Source organism: Bos indicus, chromosome 12 (genome assembly GCF_029378745.1).
Source record: "Bos indicus isolate NIAB-ARS_2022 breed Sahiwal x Tharparkar chromosome 12, NIAB-ARS_B.indTharparkar_mat_pri_1.0, whole genome shotgun sequence".
Classification (NCBI taxonomy): domain Eukaryota; kingdom Metazoa; phylum Chordata; class Mammalia; order Artiodactyla; family Bovidae; genus Bos; species Bos indicus.
In genome coordinates, this window is record NC_091771.1 from 30,944,801 (window position 1) to 30,963,476 (window position 18,676).

The window sequence follows — 18,676 nt, forward strand, 5'->3', positions numbered from 1 at the left end:
CCAGCAGGGACTCTGCCACTTCCTTTCACAAGTCAATGTGCACCAGCTGCTGGTGTCAAGAGCACCAGTTCTATTTAAACTACTGGACATTTTCAGAGGATGTCTCAAAGGCATCTCAAACTCCACATGTCTGAGAACTGGGTCCATGAACCTCTGAGGAGCCTACTGGTCCTGTCTTCCATCTCAGTGTGGTGGTGGAAGTTGCTCTGTTGTGTCCGACTCTCTGCAACCCCATGGACTGTAGCCCGCCAGCCTCCTTGTCCATGGGATTCTTCAGGCAAGAACACTGGAGTGGGTTGCCATTCCCTTCTACAGGAGATCTTCCCAACCCAGGGATCAAACCTGGGTTTCCTGCACTGCAGGCAGAGTCTTTACCATTTGAGCCACCAGGGAACCAGCCACCAGGGAACTCCATCTCAGTGAGTGGGACCCTATTCACCTCATCCCCCAGCCCAGCCCTGGCAGCCCCCTTTTTCCTCACCACCCCTTATTCCAAAACATCACCAATCCTACCCAAGTTACCTCCGAAACACCTCTCCCACCACCACGGACATCTCTCCATCCCTACGTTCATCACACTGGTCCAAGCCACCACCATCCACGCCTGGATGGACCACAGCCTCATCTTCCCATGTGGTCTTCCTGCCCGTCTGCTTTTGAAACCTGAGTCTGCCCAGATCACCCTCCACACAAGGGCTTCCTTCTGCTTCTCCATGAGGAATGGGTGTCCCCTCACTTCTTAGGAGGCCCTGCAAGGTCTGGCCCATCAACCAGCTCCCCAGCCTAGGGGTCTATTGACCCCCACCCCAACTGAGTGAGCATGCATATGGATATCCCCTCCTGCCACTGTGATTTTTCAGGCAGCCCCCTTCCCCTAGCACACCTGCTGCCCCTGTGTTCCTGACCTCTCCACCTTTTTCTTCTCAGAGTCCACATCCCAGAGCACCGAGATGAGGTCGCAGCTTCCAACCCTCCTTTTTCTCTTTAAAAGACTTGCTCAATCCCTGCGCCGGAGCCCCATCTCCACCAGGGCACAGACCGAGTCTGTTCCGCCCTCTTGTGTATTTCCAGCCCTGAGCATGGCTTCTAGTCTAGAGCAGGCACTTGACTTGAGGATTATTTTCTGAATAAACAGGCAAGTGGTAGAGTCTCCAGACCACTTCCGCAGGTATCCCTTGGCTCACCCTCAGAGCAGTCTCCATCTCCAGGAGAGGAGACTGAAAGAGAGGGTCTGTGGCCCTCTCAGATCACGGAGCTGGTAAGGCAGACTGAAGCGGGCTTCTGAGCCCAGTCCTGTGCTTTGCAGACACGGTGTTTTCTCACTTTATTGTACGAAGTATCATCCCACATATAAGCTCCTAGGAGGCCACGGAACGAAGCAATGAAGTCTGAACGACCTTGCCCTTGGGTCCGACTCCAACCTGGCTCTGGGTCACTTGTGTGACTTCAGGTAAAATGGCTCTTCTCTCTAGGTTCCAGCAGTGGCCACCCACAGGGCTGTGTTGAGAATTAACCAGGACTAGCGGTGGTGAGCCCCTGCCAAGTGCTTGGCACTCGGTAAGATACACAAGCGTTAGCTAATAACAAGGAGTGATAAGCAGTACACGAGCCCTTCTTACTTGCAGTAGCTCTAACTAACTCCCCTAGGCTGGCAGGCAATTTTGTGCACTGTACCCACGTCACGAGATGGTGACTGCAGCCACGAAATTAAAAGACGCTTGCTCCTTGGAATAAAAGCTATGACAAACCGAGACAGCATATTAAAAAGCAGAGACATTACTTTGCCAACTGGCCCATATAGTCAAAGCTGTGGTTTTTCCAGGAGTCATCTACAGATGTGAGAGTTGGACCATAAAGAAGGCTGAAGAATTGATGCTTTTGAACTGTGGTGCTGGAGAAGACTCTTGAGAGTCCCATGGACCACAAGGAGATCACACCAGTCCATCCTAAAGGAAATCAATACTGAATATTCATTGGAAGGACTGATGCTGAAGCTGAAGCTCCAATACTTTGGCCACCTGATGCAAAGAGCCTACTCATTAGAAAAGACCCTGATGCTGGGAAAGATTGAAGGTGGGAGGAGACGGGGATGACAGAGAATGAGATGGTTGGGTGGCATCACTGACTCAATGGACATGAGTTTGAGCAAGCTCTGGGAGATGGCAAACGACAGGGGAGCCTGGCGTGCTGCAGTCCATGGGGTCGCAGAGAGTCACAGACACAATTAAGGGACTGAATAACAACAGTCTAAGCTCTACACTTGGAGAAGGCAATGGCACCCCACTCCAGTACTCTTGCCTGGAAAACCCCATGGGCGGAGGAGCCTGGTAGGCTGCAGTCCATGGGGTCGAGAAGAGTTGGACACGACTGAGCGACTTCACTTTCACTTTTCACTTTCATGCATTGGAGAAGGAAATGGCAACACACTCCAGCATTCTTGCCTGGAGAATCCCAGGGATGGGGGAGCCTGGTAGGTTGCCATCTATGGGGTCGCACAGAATCGGACACGATTGAAGTGACTTAGCAGCAGCAGCAGCAAGCTCTACACTATAAGCACAGTCAGCTTCTGATTATGTAACATCAAATCCTTTTGCTTCACTGTGTTAGGAATTTAGCCCTTCTTTGCTTGCCCCAGATGCAAACTTGCTCCTCACCCTGGCTAGTCTACATTATATACCCCAGATTTTTTCCTGGCACAGAGCTTTCTCTCTTCCTCAACTCTAGGACTGCCTGTGTCTCAGGAGAAGCTGAGAAATCTGCCCCTTGAGGTCACCAGCTATAGATTCCAGGCTCAGGAAGGATTCTAGCCAGCTATGGAGTCCAATCTGGGTTGTTTTACCTCTTTATTCCTTAGCTAATTTTAGTCCTCCTAAAATCAATGCAGATTTTCCTAGAAGGGAATAAAAAACAGGTGGTCAGGGCTGTTCCCAGGCAGGCATGGGCTCTGTGGCAGCCTAAACTAACCTGTTTCTTCTTTGCTGAGAGAAGCACTCTGTGAAGCCAGCACTCTGTGAAGCCTCCCTTCCTCTATCAGAACAACCTAACTACAGTAAGTCCCCTACATATGAACCTTCAAGTTGCAAACTTGTGAAGATGCAAACGTCTGTTTGCATGTCCAATCACGTAGGTTGGTTCACGAGTCTGGCGTGCACTGTCCTGTGTGTGCATCTTCTGCAAGCGGTTGTGCTTTTGTGTGCTTCACTGTACAGTATAAAATACAGCTGGAGAGCATCTTCATTTCAAGCCCAGGAGGTCCAGAATCAAGGGTAGAAGCAGCGGTGATGTACAGTTCAGAACTCTAGAGCCGACGGTTAGCTGGGTACCTAGGCTAACTTTGTTGGTCTTATGAACAAACTGGACTGATGAACCTGCTCTCAGAATGGAACTCATCTGTATGTAGAGGACTTACTCTACTGCAAATAGAAATTAAAGATTGAGACCACCCACACGGGACAGCTCACTAGCAAGGCCAAAGTCCAACCCATGGAGAAGTGAGTCCGCTGGGGGTAGCCCCTTTTCTCTTGGGAACTCCCCCACTTTACACTCTGTTATCTTTAAAGCAAGTGTTACTATACGCAGCTCGAAATCACAATACAAACTCAGAGTACAGGTGAGTTCGTGGTCTGAGACTGTTCTCCAGCATCATCTGAGATTCACAGCTACCCACGTCAGGACCCGTGCTGGCCACTCTGATGCCAGCACGACTGTGTCCCCTGGGCCTCTCTCTCTCCCTGGCCATGGGACAGGGTTATCCTGGGATCCAAATGACCAGCTGCCCTTGTGTTTCTTCCTGTTGTGAGAGGCGGTGTGGAACACAGGGGCAAGGAACGCTGGTTGAGAGTCAGATGCCTTCAAATCCTGGCTGCACTGTGCAGCCTTTGCTACCAAGCCTCTGTATGCTCCTGTTTTCCATCTGTGAAAAGGAGACTGCCTCACTTACAGGGTGGTTTTTATAGCCCCGGGGCCTCATCTGGAGGCTAGAACACATTACCAGCTCAAAAAACACAAATTCCACCATTCCTTCTTATTTTCAGTCATAACAACAACAAAAAGACTGTTATAGATGTGAACGTCAAAAATTCAAATCATCACAAGTATACTTTTCCTATTCTCTGACCGCCCTTCATCTCTACTTGGTGCCTCTGATCTTCCTCAGTTTGGAGAAATGTAGTCTTGTGGCTTTTAGGTCAAAAACCATTGTTGCTCTTGTTCAGTTGCTCAGTCGTGTCCGACTCTTTGCGACCCCATGGACTGCAGCACGCCAGGCTTCCCTGTCCTTTACTAGCTCCCTGAGTTTGCTCAAACTCATGTCCATTGAGCTGGTGTTGCCATAATTTCTCAATTTAGGATGACAGAAATCAGCCACTTTCCAGTTGAAGCCCCCCTCTCCTGGGTTTTCTTCTCTCCCATGCCACCTGGCTTGATTCCAAGCAGGTCCTGGTGCGGCTGGGCTGGGTGGCCCCCGGCTCTCCTTCCATGTGCCCCGGGGCTGGCAGCCTCTGAACCATGGCTCATCTGGAAGGACTCTGGTGTCTCCTTTCACCTCACACCTGCTGTGTGCACAACCACGCATGCCGTAAGGGCTGTGGTGCCCAGCCCTGTCCTCACAGCGTCCGCACTGCGGCCCCTGGTCGTCATGTACACGCCGATCTCCCGCTCCATCTCCCGTGGGTGGTGTTCTCCACACCCTAAAGCTGCCAGGGTCCTCATCCGGCCCTCCGCCTTCCATCCACCTCTGCTCTATCACCCTCAGTCCACCGTGGCTCGAAGGAGGTCAGGAAGGTCTGTGACCACCAGGAGTGCACGTGAGATGAGCAAGGCAGAGAGCTCCATCACCCTTTCATCATCGTTGTTTAGTCACTCAGTCGTGTCTGACTCTTCAGGGACCCCCATGGACTGCAGCCCCCCAAGACTCCTCTGTCCATGGGATTCTCCAGGCAAGAATACTGGAGTGGGTTGCCATTCCCTTCCCCAGGGGATCTTCCTGACCCAGGGATCAAACCCATGTTTCCTGCATTGGCAGGTGGAGCCTTTACCACTGAGCCACCAGGGAAGCCCTCCCCCCTGCCATCATCCTGAGACCTACTGAATTCTGGAGGCTCCACTGAATTTTCTCTCTCCTCTTGGATTCATCCTGAAGCAGGTGCAAACTGAGTAAGCTTGATCTTGCAATTCTTCTGGTACTCTCTTCCCTTCCCAGCTTGGATAATTTCCCTTCAACTGAGGAAGACCAGGAGCCTAAGATAAGAGATTCATTTCTGCTCAGATTAACTGCCCTTTTCAAAGTTTTCTCTGCCTCTTGGGCTTTTCAGGCTGAAGGTGAGAATCTGAGTCCTTGTTAGCTCCGAGGCTGAGCTACAGTGAGGAGTGTCTTGTGCTGGGTGGACCAAATCTTAGGCTGGGCCGGAGCACGTAGATAAATGCTCTGAATATGACGTACTGCAAATCGACATTCTACACACTGTCCCATTACAAATATAACCTATTCCTGTGAAGAAGTGAGAATGCATCTCATCAAACACTAGATATATCTGCCTTTCCTGTAAGTTTCTAAAAAATAAGACCCACAGGACAATAAGAAAATGACATATGGATTGCAATTTTTAAAAATTTACTTTAAAAATTAACATATAATAACACTGTGTTGTGTGTGCAAGCGATTTTTTTGTGAAAATGTGAAAGGTCTATAAATGTGAAAACGTGCATAGGTTTCTGTAACCACCACAACTAGAATATAGAACAGTTCCACTGTTTCAAAAATCTCCCTTTACCTACTGTACAGCACAGGGTTATGTGGCAGCCTGGATGGGAGGGTAGTTTGCGGGAGAATTGTTGTTGTTCAGTCTCTAGGTCAGGTCCGACTCTTTGTGACCGCATGGACTGCAGCACGCCAGGCTTCCCTGCCCTTCACCACCTCCCAGAGCTTGCTCAAACACATGTCCATTGAGTCGATGATGCCCTCCAACCATCTCATCCTGCCCTCAATCTTTCCCAGTGTGAAAGTCTTTTCCAATGAGTTAGCTCTCTCCACTGGGGGAGAATGGATACATATATATGTATGGCTGAGTCCACTGCTGTTCACCTGTAATTATCACAACACTGTTAATCAGCTACACTCCAATATAAAATAAAAATTTGTTTTTAAAAATCTCCCTTTGTACACCCTTCCCACATCCCTGACCCCTGGCAACTACTAATCTGTTCTCCATTGCTACGGTTTTGCCTTTTGGAAGATCTCACAGAATCAAAGAGCACGCCATCTCAAGTGTAGCTTCTTGAACTCAGCATAAAGCCTGTGCAAATCAGGCGAGCTGTTATGTGCACCAACAGATCATCCCTTTTTGATACCTGTGAGATCTGTGGTGATTTCCCCTCTTTCATTCCTGAGGCTGCTAAGTTTGTCTTTTTGTTTGCCAGACTTACATTTATCAATTTTGTTGATAGTTTCAAAGAAACAGCTATCAGCTTCATTGATTCTATTATTTTTCTGTTTTGTTTCACTAATTTCTCCTCCTGTCTTTATTTCCTTCCGTTTTCTTGCTTTGAGGTTATTTTTGTACTACCTATGACACAGGCTACAAACATATTCTTCTTTTAGTGTTTTGAGGTAGAAGCTTACTGATTTAAATCTTTGGCTTTTCTGAGTTTTTAATACTATAAATATCATTTTAGGCATGAGGTTAGCAGTGCTGCACAAATTTATAAATGTTGCAATTTTTCATTTAAGTTTAAAATTTTCCCTTGAGACTTCTTTTTGACACTCGGGTTATTTGGCATGTGTCATTTAACTTCCAGATGGTTAAAGATTTTCCTGTTATCCTTCTCTTACTGACTTTTGTCTAATCTCATCAAGGTCAGACAACATATTTTGTATGATTCTAACTACTTAAAATTTGTAAATTTTATGACCCTGAATACTTTCTATCTTGGTGAATGCGCCATGTGCACTGAAAAGAATGTATATTCTGCCACTGTTGGGTGCAGTATTTTATAAACATCTATAAGTTCTCATTGGTTAATGATGTTATTCACTTCTATATCTTTGCTAGTCTTCTGTTGACTGCTTCTGTTTATTCCTGAGAGAGGAGGTGTTGAAATCTCCCAAGCATAATTTTTTATCTGTCGTCTTCTCCTTTCAGTTCTGTTTTTGCCTGGTGTGTTTTAAACCTCTATTGTTAGACAGACACATTGAGGACTGTTATATGTTCTTGGTAAATTAACCCTTTTACATTGTATACCGTCCCTCTTACCCCTGGTAATTTTCTCTGCTCTGAAGTCTACCTTGTCTGCTACCAACACAGCCACTCCATGACTTTTGATTTGTGGTTCCATGTTCCATCCTTTTATTGATACTTTTAACCTGCATCTTTCGGTATTTTAAGCAAAATTCTTGTTGACAGCAGACAGCTGAGTCATGTTTTTTAATCCATGTTTCCACACATACCCTGATGATTTTTTTAAAAGATTTTTTTGATGTGGACCATTTTCAAAGTCTTTGGTGTATTTGTTATGATATTGCTTCTGCTTTATGATTTTTTGGTTTTTTGGCCCTGAAGCATGCGGGATCTTAGACCCCTGACCAGGGATCAAACCCATGTCCTCTGCATTGCAAGATGGATCCTTCACCACTGGACCAGCAGGGAAGTTCCTTGGTGCTTTGCAAATGTCAGGAAGGATATTTGACTGGATTTATTATTTATTTCATTATTCTTAGATTACCAGGTGTTAAATAGTAGACTCTGGTGTTGGAGAAGACTCTTGAGAGTCCCTTGGACTGCAATGAGATCCAACCAGTCCATTCTAAACGAGGTTAGTCCTGGGTGTTCACTGGAAAGACTGATGCTAAAGCTGAAACTCCAATACTTTGGCCACCTCATGTGAAGAGTTGACTCATTGGAAAATACTCTGATGCTGGGAGGGATTGGGGGCAAAAGGAGAAGGGGACGACAGAGGATGAGATGGCTGGATGGCTTCACTGACTCGATGGGCATGAGTTTGGATAAACTCCAGGAGTTGGTGATGGACAGGGAGGCCTGGTGTGCTGCGATTCATGGGGTCGCAAAGAGTCGGACACGACTGAGCGACTGAACTGAACTGAAATAGTTGATGAGTGAAGTAATAAGCAAAATAGCTGATCAAGGCAACTTGAGTTATCTATATAATGGGCATCAAAACACCTGCATCAGAAGTTTAATGTGAGGATTAAATGAGATGATGCACATAAAAATATAAAGGGCAGAACAGTGTCCAGGACACTTTGGGTATTTACAACTAATTTTTCCCTAAATCCTGGAGGCTTTTCAGCAGATTTTTCAAAAGATTAAAGCGACAAGGTTCTCTGTACTGGAACAACTGAGCAATTCCTGAATGTAAAGTCACTGGATCCAAACAGAGTCAACCTAAAATACCAATAATTTGTTAAGTTGCTCAGTCATATCCTACTCTTCATGACCCCAAGGACTGCAGCACACCAGGCTTCCCCATCCTTCACTATCTCCTGGAGTTTGTGCAAAGTTAACTCGTGTCCATTGAGTCAATGATGTCATCCAACCATCTCATCCTAACTACCTTCATGTTTTTTATGTCTCTTGGAGAACTGATCCCTTCATTCATAATATCCTCTTTATCTGTGATGATCTTAGTCTGAAGTCTGCTTTGTCTAAGATTATAAAATTATAGCTATTCCAACTTTCTTTGGATTAGTGTTAGCATGGTATGTCTTTCTCCATCCCTTTACTTTGGTAAGAGTCTTTATACTTGTTTACTTTTTAAGCTTTTTATTTTATATTGGAGTACAGTGGGTTAACGATGTTGCAGTAGTGTCAGATGTATAGCAGAACAACTCGGCCATACAAATCCATGTGTCCGTTCTCCCTCAAACTCCCCTCCCATCCAGGCTGCCACTTAACATGGAGCACAGAGTCTTTATATTTAAATAGGTTTTCTTTTTCTTTCTTTTTAATATAAATTTATGTATTTAATTGGAGGCTAATTACATTACAATATTGTATTGTTTTTGCCATAAATCAACATGAATCTGCCACAGGTGTACACGTGTTCCCCATTCTGAAACCCCCTCCCACCTCCCTCCCCACACCATCCCTCTGGGTCATCCCAGTGCACCAGCCCTGAGCATCCTGTATCATGCATCGAACCTGGACTGGCGATTCGTTTCACATATGATAATATACATGTTTCAATGCCATTCTCCCAAATCATGCCCCCTCCCTCTCCCACAGAGTCCAAAAGACTCTTCTGTACATCTGTGTCTCTTTTGCTGTCTCGCATACAGGGTTATCGTTACCATCTTTCTAAATTCCATATATATGCATTGTTATACTGTATTGGTGTTTTCCTTTCTAGCTTACTTCACTCCGTATAATAGGCACCAGTTTCATCCACCTCATTAGATTTTTGATTCAAATGTGTTCTTTTTAATGGCTGAGTAATACTCCATTGTGTATATGTACCACAGCTTTCTTATCCATTCGTCTGCTGATGGACATCTAGGTTGCTTCCATGTCCTGGCTATTGTCAACAGTGCTGTGATGAACATTGGGGTACACGTGTCTCTTTCCATTCTGGTTTCCTCGGGGTATATGCCCAGCAGTGGGATAGTGGGGTCATATGGCAGTTCTATTTCCAATTTTTTAAGGAATCTCCACACTGTTCTCCATAGTGGCTGTACTAGTTTGCATTCCCACCAACAGTGTAAGAGGGTTCCCTTTTCTCCACACCCTCTCCAGCATTTATTGCTTGTAGACTTTTGGATCGCAGCCATTCTGACTGGCGTGAAATGGGACCTCATTGTGGTTTTGATTTGCGTTTCTCTGATAATGAGTGATGCTGAGCATCTTTTCATGTGTTTGTTAGCCATCTGTATGTCTTCTTTGGAGAAATGTCTGTTTAGTTCTTTGGCCCATTTTTTGATTGGGTCATTTATTTTTCTGGAATTGAGCTGCAGGAGTTGCTTGTATACTTTTGAGATTAATTTTTTGTCAGTTGCTTCATTTGCTATTATTTTCTCCCATTCTGAAGGCTGTTTTTTCACCTTGCTTATAGTTTCCTTTGTTGTGCAGAAGCTTTTAATTTTAATTAGATCCCATTTACTTTTGCTTTTATTTTCCATATTCTGGGAGGTGGGTCATAGAGGATCCTGCTGTGATTTATGTCAGAGAATGTTTTGCCTATGTTCTCCTCTAGGAGTTTTATAGTTTCTGGTCTTATGTTTAGATCTTTAATCCATTAAATAGGTTTTCTTGTGGATAACATATCAGATCAGATCAGTCGCTCAGTCGTGTCCAACTCTTTGCGACCCCATGAATCGCAGCACGCCAGGCCTCCCTGTCCATCACCAACTCCCGGAGTTCACTGAGACTCACATCCATCGAGTCAGTGATTCCATCCAGCCATCTCATCCTCTGTCGTCCCCTTCTCCTCCTGCCCCCAATCCCTCCTGGCATCCGAGTCTTTTCCAATGAGTTAACTCTTCACATGAGGTGGCCAAAGTACTGGAGTCTCAGCTTTAGTATCATTCCTTCCAAAGAAATCCCAGGGCTGATCTCCTTCAGAATGGACTGGTTGGATCTCCTTGCAGTCCAAGGGACTCTCAAGAGTCTTCTCCAACATCACAGTTCAAAAGCATCAATTCTTCGGCGCTCAGCCTTCTTCATAGTCCAACTCTCACATCCATACATGACCACAGGAAAAACCATAGCCTTGACTAGGCGGACCTTTGTTGGCAAAGTAATGTCTCTGCTTTTGAATATGCCATCTAGGTTGGTCATAACTTTCCTTCCAAGGAGTAAGCGTATTTTAATTTCATGGCTGCAGTCACCATCTATAGTGATTTTGGAGCCCAGAAAAATAAAGTCACCCACTGTTTCCACTGTTTCCCCATCTATTTCCCATGAAGTGGTGGGACCGGATGCCATGATCTTCGTTTTCTGAATGTTGAGCTTTAAGCCAACTTTTTCACTCTCCACTTTCACTTTCATCAAGAGGCTTTTGAGTTCCTCTTCACTTTCTGCCATAAGGGTGGTGTCATCTGCATATTTCCTCTATTTCTTTGCATTGATCGCTGAAGAAGGCTTTCTTATCTCTTCTTGCTATTCTTTGGAACTCTGCATTCAGATGTTTATATCTTTCCTTTTCTTCTTTGCTTTTCACTTCTCTTCTTTTCACAGCTATTTGTAAGGCCTCCCCAGACAGCCATTTTGCTTTTTTGCATTTCTTTTCCATGGGAATGGTCTTGATCCCTGTCTCCTGTACAATGTCACAAACCTCATTCCATAGTTCATCAGGCACTCTATCTATCATATCTAGGCCCTTAATCTATTTCTCACTTCCACTGTATAATCATAAGGGATTTGATTTAGGTCATACCTGAATGGTCTAATGGTTTTCCCTACTTTCTTCAATTTAAGTCTGAACTTGGCAATAAGGAGTTCATGGTCTGAGCCACAGTCAGCTCCTGGTCTTGTTTTTGCTGACTGTATAGAGCTTCTCCATCTTTGGCTGCAAAGAATATAATCAATCTGATTTCAGTGTTGACCATCTGGTGATGTCCATGTGTAGAGTCTTCTCTTGTGTTGTTGGAAGAGGATGTTTGTTATGACAAGTGCATTTTCCTGGCAAAACTCTATTAGTCTTTGCCCTGCTTCATTCCATATTCCAAGGCCAAATTTGCCTGGTACTCCAGGTGTTTCTTGACTTCCTACTTTTGCATTCCAGTCCCCTATAATGAAAAGGACATCTTTTTTGGGTGTTAGTTCTAAAAGGTCTTATAGGTCTTCATAGAACCATTCAACTTCTGCTTCTTCAGTGTTACTGGTTGGGGCATAGGCTTGGATTACTGTGATATTGAATGGTTTGTCTTGGAAACGAACAGAGATCATTCTGTCGTTTTTGAGATTGCATCCAAGTACTGCATTTCGAACTCTTTTGTTTACCATGATGGCCATTCCATTTCTTTTGAGGGATTCCTGCCCGCAGTAGTAGATATAATGGTCATCTGAGTTAAATTCACCCATTCCAGTCCATTTCAGTTCGCTGATTCCTGTATTGTCGACGTTCACTCTTGCCATCTCTTGTTTGACCACTTCCAATTTGCCTTGATTCATGGACCTGACATTCCAGGTTCCTATGCAATATTGCTCTTTACAGCATCGGACCTTGCTTCTATCACCAGTCACATCCACAGCTGGGTATTGTTTTTGCTTTGGCTCCATCCCTTCATTCTGGAGTTATTTCTCCACTGATCTCCAGTAGCATATTGGACACCTACTGACCTGGGGAGTTTCTCTTTCAGTATCCTATCATTTTGCCTTTTCATACTGTTCATGGGGTTCTCAAGGCAAGAATACTGAAGTGGTTTGCCATTCCCTTCTCCAGTGGACCACATTCTGTCAAATCTCTCCACCATGACCCGCCTGTCTTGGGTTGCCCCACGGACATGGCTTAGTTTCATTGAGTTAGACAGGGCTGTGGTTAAAAAAAAAAAACAAAAACCCTTTTGACCATCTCTGCCTTTTAAGTAGTGTGTTTAGACCACTCATATTTCATGTGATTATTGTTCTGGCTGGATTAATATCTTTATAACTTTTCTATGCATTGCACAGGGGCTTCCCAGGTGGCACTAGAGGTAAAGAACTCACTTGCTGATACAGGGGACATGGGTTCGATCCCTGGGTCGGGAAGATCCCCTGGAAAAGGGAATGACAACCCACTCCAGTATTCTTGCCTGGAGAATCCCAAAGACAGAGGAGTCTGGTGGGCTGTACTCGATGGGATCCCAAAGAGTCAAACACGACTAAAGTGACTTAACATGCATGCATTGCATTTATTCTTCATTTTTTTCCCTCCTCTCCTTCTGCCTCCTTTATGCTTGTAAAATAGATATATATTTCTGGCACTGCAACTCTTTCACACTGAAAAAACAATGGGGGAATACTCCTGAAGAAAAATTTGAGAAATGAGACCCCCTCTACCTATTTTGTCAGCACAGTTTTTATGATGCCTCTGTTTTAAAGAGAACACTGCTATGTTCCAGAGTCAATGTTTTTCAGTTTTAAATATTTCTCCTTCTGTTCCTGGTGGAGCAGACATCATGGGCCTTTATAATCTCTAGGGACTGAATTACAGACATAGATTGTTGGACTCTCAATATGTAATTGCTTTTATGAATGATCTCCTAGTCAAACTGCTTGCAGTGTGTGACATCCATCTTATTCTTGCTGTCTTAGTACTTTGATTGTCAGGAATAAAATGAAAAATGAAAGCAGTTGTGTGATTTTCATTTCAAACCTAGTATCACTTACGTGTGTAGAACAGGCAGGCTTGCAATTCGCACTTTAGTGAACGAGGGGAGGAGAGCAGCACCTGCTTTTGTAAAACACTCTGGAATTTAAGGTAATACTTGGCCAGCACTCTTCTCAGAGCACAGACTTCATTTGCAGCCAGCGCCCTGTAGATGTCACCATTGCCATTTCTGATGGGGAAAAGCACCAGCTTCACAAGCTTGTTCAGTCGCTCAGTCGCGTCCAACTCTTTGCAACCAAATGGACAGCAGCATACCAGGCTTCCCTGTCCATCACCAACTCCAGGAGCTTGCTCAAACTCATGTCATCAAGTCAGTGATGCCATCCAACCATCTCATCCTCTATCGTCCCCTTCTCCTCCCACCTTCAATCTTTCCCAGCATCAGGGTCTTTTCCAATGAGCTGCCTCTTTGCATCAGGTGGCCAAAGTACTGGAGCTTCAGTTTCAGCATCAGTCCTTCCAATGAATATTCAGGGTTGATTTCCTTTAGGATTGACTGGTTTGATCTCCTTTTGGTCCAAGGGATTCTCAAGAGTCCTTAACAGCACCACAATTTGAAATTATCAGTTCTTTGGTGCTGGGTCTTCTTTATGGTTCAACTCTTACATCTATACATGACTACTAGAAAAACCATAGCTTTGACTAGATGGACCTTTGTCAGCAAAATGATGCCTATTTTTTATTAGACTGTCTAGATTTGTCACAGTTTTTCTTCCAAGGAACAAGCATCTTTTAATTTCATGGCTGCAGTCACCATACTCAGTGATTTTGGAGTCCAAGGTGATGGAGGCCAAACCTGTTGAACCATTTGGTTGTTAAGGAACTAGGGGAGTCTGCTTGCTCTGACCCATTTACAGATGCTCCTCTGAAAGTACCAAACTCTGGATACTTTCTCATTCTGTATCATTCTCATTTACTGTCTGGTACCTGGTTTTACAATTCACTCCTTCCTTCAGAAACTCCTCTCTCATTTGGCTTCTTTGAGGAGGGACTCTCCTGTTCGCAATGACCTTTCTCCTCATCGCCTGCATTTCCTTTCTTTCCCACTGCTTCTCCTTGGGTCCCTACAGAGGCTCTGTCCCATGTCCTCCTGTACACACGCTCCTGTCAACCTCTCCTCTAATGTCACTTCTACACAAATGACTCCCAAATCTGCTTTTCTAGAGCTTCCTTTTTCTCTCCTGACATTTAAACCCACGTTTAACTTCCTCGTGGAGCCCCCAGCATCACAGAGAACAAAGAACCTTGGAAATCGAGAAAGCAGGACTAGGCCAGGTTGGGGGAGGGGATGTTGCATATGGGAGCAGGCTCCTCTGTCCATATGTGCAGAAGTGACATTAGAAGGGACCTGGACCCTGAGGGTTCATGGATGCACAAAGTGTGCAGTTCCAGAGAAAACAGTTAAACAGAGAACCCGCAACCTCTTTATAAATATTCCTGAGCCATAAACACAAGAGTCCTACATGAGTCTAACATTCCTCAGTTTAGTGATTTCTGTTTGGGACTTGTTGGGGCCAGGGTGGGAATGGTTTACCTCTTACCACCTGGAGCCTCTTGGACTTTTAAACCCCAATGGACCCCCTAACTGGCTCACAGGCTGGATCCTGGGATCCTGTATCCACCCTCTCCTTTGTGTCAGACCCTCCTCCTCACCCTCCCACCCTTTGCCCAGGTTATTACTACACTTCCTAAGTGTATTCTCTGCTTGGGGTTCTCTTTCTACCTTCCATCCCATACTCTGCTATCGTATCAATTGTCCTGAAATGCAGCTTCAAATGTACTCTGTCCAAAACTCTCAAAGCCTCCTGACTGCCTCAAATTGAGCCTCTCTTTACTTTGCTATTTGAGTCACCAAACCCTTCTGCCTCATTTCTGGCTACTGACAGTCCAGAAGCTCCACATTTTAGGCAAATCAGACTCTACTCCTGGCAGACCCAGCCTGGTTTGTTCCAGGGCTGTGCCACCCGCTATGCTGGGCCCCCCACCTCTGCTATGGAAGCCTGATTTACTCTCGAGGGCCAGTCCATCAGCATCTGTCTTCTCTGAACGGCCATGTGGCCCCGGCTGGAGTAATCGCTCCCTGTGGGACCCCTGAGAGCCACATCAATACTCTGTCCTCCAGGGATTCGAACCAGTGTCTTTCCCCTCTGGAATTAGAAGGCAGGGTCTGAGACTGAGTTTTTAAATCTTCCTTTTTAAATCTTCTAACCAACAGGTGTAGAATTAAACTGAATGGCTAGGGTGCATGGTGATGTATATCTGGGGTCAGAGATAATCCAAAGAGTGTGTGTGGAGTAAAGAGGTGAGTCTCACTGTAACTCACTCAGGCCATGAGGGTCCTGGTACAAGTGGACGATGTTCCCAATCCTCCCCTGAATGTAGGCACAGTGCAAATCCTCACAACCTTGGAGGCTGTGCAGAGACGGAGAGGAAATACCATATCATCCTGGAAAATATGGGCTGGACATGAGCTGATACAGGTTGGACATTGGCTGGACATGGGTTGATATGGGTTGGACATGGGTTGATATGACATTACTTTGCCAGCAAAGGTCCATCTAGTCAAACCTATCATTTTTTCAGTAGTCATATATGGATGTGAGAGTTGGACTATAAAGAAAGCTGAGCACTGAAGAATTGATGCTTTTGAACTGTGGTGTTGGAGAAGACTCTTGAGAGTCCCTTGGGCTGCAAAGAGATCAAACCAGTCCATCTTAAAGGAAATCGGTCCTGAATATTCACTAGAAGGACAGATGGTGCAGCTGAAACTCTAATACTTTGGCTACCTGATGCGAAGAACTGACTCATTGGAAAAGACCCTGATGTTGAGAAGGATTGAAGGTGGGAGGAGAAGGGGATGAGAGAGGATGAGATGGTTGGATGGCATCACTGACTCAATGGACAGGAGTTTGAGTGAACTCCGGGAGTTGGTGATGGACAGGGAGGTCTGGAATGCTGCAGTCCATGGGGTCAAAATGAGTTGGACACGACTGAGCAACTGACCTGAACTGAACTGAACTGATATGGGTTGGATATGGGTTGATATGGGTTGTATTGTGGCTCCATCGCTTTCTAATTCTATTGTCTTGGGAAGGCTACAGAACCTCCCTGAGCCTCAGTCTCCTCAACTGTCCAATGAAAATAATGTCAACACCAGGCAGGGTTTTGTGAGGGTTAAAATGTTATATGTAAGCTGTCCAGGACACAGGAGATGGTCAATAGACAAGAGTGATGTTGTTATTAAAATGCTTTGTCTTTTACTTTTTGAACTCTACAGACCCTTTCGTTGGTGGAGGCAGGGTTGATTAAAACCTACTAACATAAGTGAATTGAAGATGAAAAGTTAAATATATGAACTACATTAAAAAATATGTACACCCTTAACTGGGGCTTCCCTGGTGGCTCAGACGGTAAAGAATCTGCCTGCAATGCAGGAGACCCCAGGTTTAATCCTTGGGTCAGGAAGAACCACTGGAGAAGGAAATGGCAAACCCACTCCAGTATTCTTGGCTGGGAAATCCCACGGACAGAGGAGCCGCAAAGAGTCTGAGAAGAGAGCAATTGACACTTTCACGCTATATACTTTAGGGAAAAGGAGGCTGATGCTTATTAATTTTGATTAAGCTTAGAAGATACACAAATGCTTGACATTAATTTTCATTCTCTGTATCCTAATAATATTTTCAGTAATAAATAAAAATAAATAAAACCAACATTTGTCACATTCATAAAGTGAAATGATAAATTATATAAACCAATATGAAAAAACTGAATAAATATAATAAACCTGATTAAAAATTAAATGAAAACAAATACACTCTCAGATGTAACTTGTAACATTTGATGCTATGGGGCGAGGCATGCCGCTTAATACATTAATATTAACAGGACCATCATCTGTGTTGTTTCCTGGATTAGCCACCAGGGGCTGCTAAAGAGTAGTGTTTCTGGGAACCAGGCAGAGAAAGATATAAAAAATAATCTTTCAACATGACCCTGAGAAGTGCAAGTCCCTGAGAATCACACTTATTACTACACCCCGCAGAGGTCTGAGACCACAGATTTCAGCAAAGCTGTCTGGCTGGTGGTGACGACCGTGCCCTGTTGGCAGAGCGGAGCTACATTGAATCAGCGTAAATGTGAGGCTTGTGTTGGCACTTAAAGGTGACATCTGAGCGTCCCCGGACGCTGGGCTCAGACTGAAACACAGCTGACAATGCTCACAGCCGCTGTGCCATGAGCTGTGGAGCACAGGGCAGAAATGGAAGATTCTTATCTAGGCTTCTGATTCCTTTTTCTAGTGACTTCCCATCCTTAATGGAATCAGCACATTCTGGAAAAAATACATAGCCCCAGCTGAATAGCTGGACTAGAAAACTGCTTCTATTCTTAAAGGACACCCGAGTCAAATCCTTTATATACATAAAATGAAATAAGAGGGGTCTGTGTTTTCACTTTACATTTCTCACCTGTCTTACTCATCCCACTTGAGAGTAAAATATTTGTCAGATTTCCTTGTCCTCAGAAAGGAAGCTTTACTGAATACTGTTCAAAGTACCTTTGCCCATTAATTCATGACATTCTCTCTATAACCTTGTGAAGAGTTATTAACGATCCTATTTGCAACTGAGGAAACTTTGAGACTCAAAGATGACTGCTCAGAGGGGACTTGGCTGCAAGCAGCTGAGTAGGGCAAGGATGTATTAATTTCCCGTGGGTGATGCTGACAGGGCTCCAAGGGAGACAGTAACTTGCTCAAGTCTTAAGGGGGATGAAGGTGCTGGTGGGACTGACCCCTTGCCAGCACGGTGCCCTTGCTCTACCACGCCAGCCTTTGTAGACAAAATGCTTCAGCAGAGAAAAGATGCAGGTGTGGAGCTCCAGCAGGGTCTTTAAGGAGAAGAGCAGAAAGAGCTTGTTTTTTCAGGCTGGCTGTGGTGGTCATGCTCTGCATAGCTACAGTATGCTGGGCTGTGACCATATCTCACACATTAACGCATCAGCTTCCCACAATAGGATACAGGGAACGTGTCAGGGTCACGATATCTTGTAACAGAGGGCTCCGTCACCCACACTTCCTGGCTTGCCTGGCCTCTTATTTCCCTGAGTGCTCCACCCGGGTCACAAACTCTCAAATCAATCATCTTAAACCATGTGGAGCAAATCCAGCCTATGTGGAAGCCGCTTATGTTCAATTACAGACTTTTAAAAAAATGTCCGTTGTTTCTTCTGGAGCTTATCTGGAGAGACAGTTGCGATCAGGACAGAGAAAAGGACACACTGGGTGGGAGGTGAAATGCCATGGTCATCAGGAGGCCTGTCTGGAGTCACTGGTTGTGATTTACTGAAAAGAGAA

The 18,676-nt window shown here is 45.0% G+C and overlaps 1 protein-coding gene across 2 annotated transcripts in view; it reads right to left on the reverse strand.

Moving 5' to 3' along the window:
- The window catches only part of MTUS2 (microtubule associated scaffold protein 2), a 388,875-nt gene that overhangs the window by 98,679 nt on the left and 271,520 nt on the right, over nt 1-18,676 (reverse strand). The window lies entirely within an intron of this gene.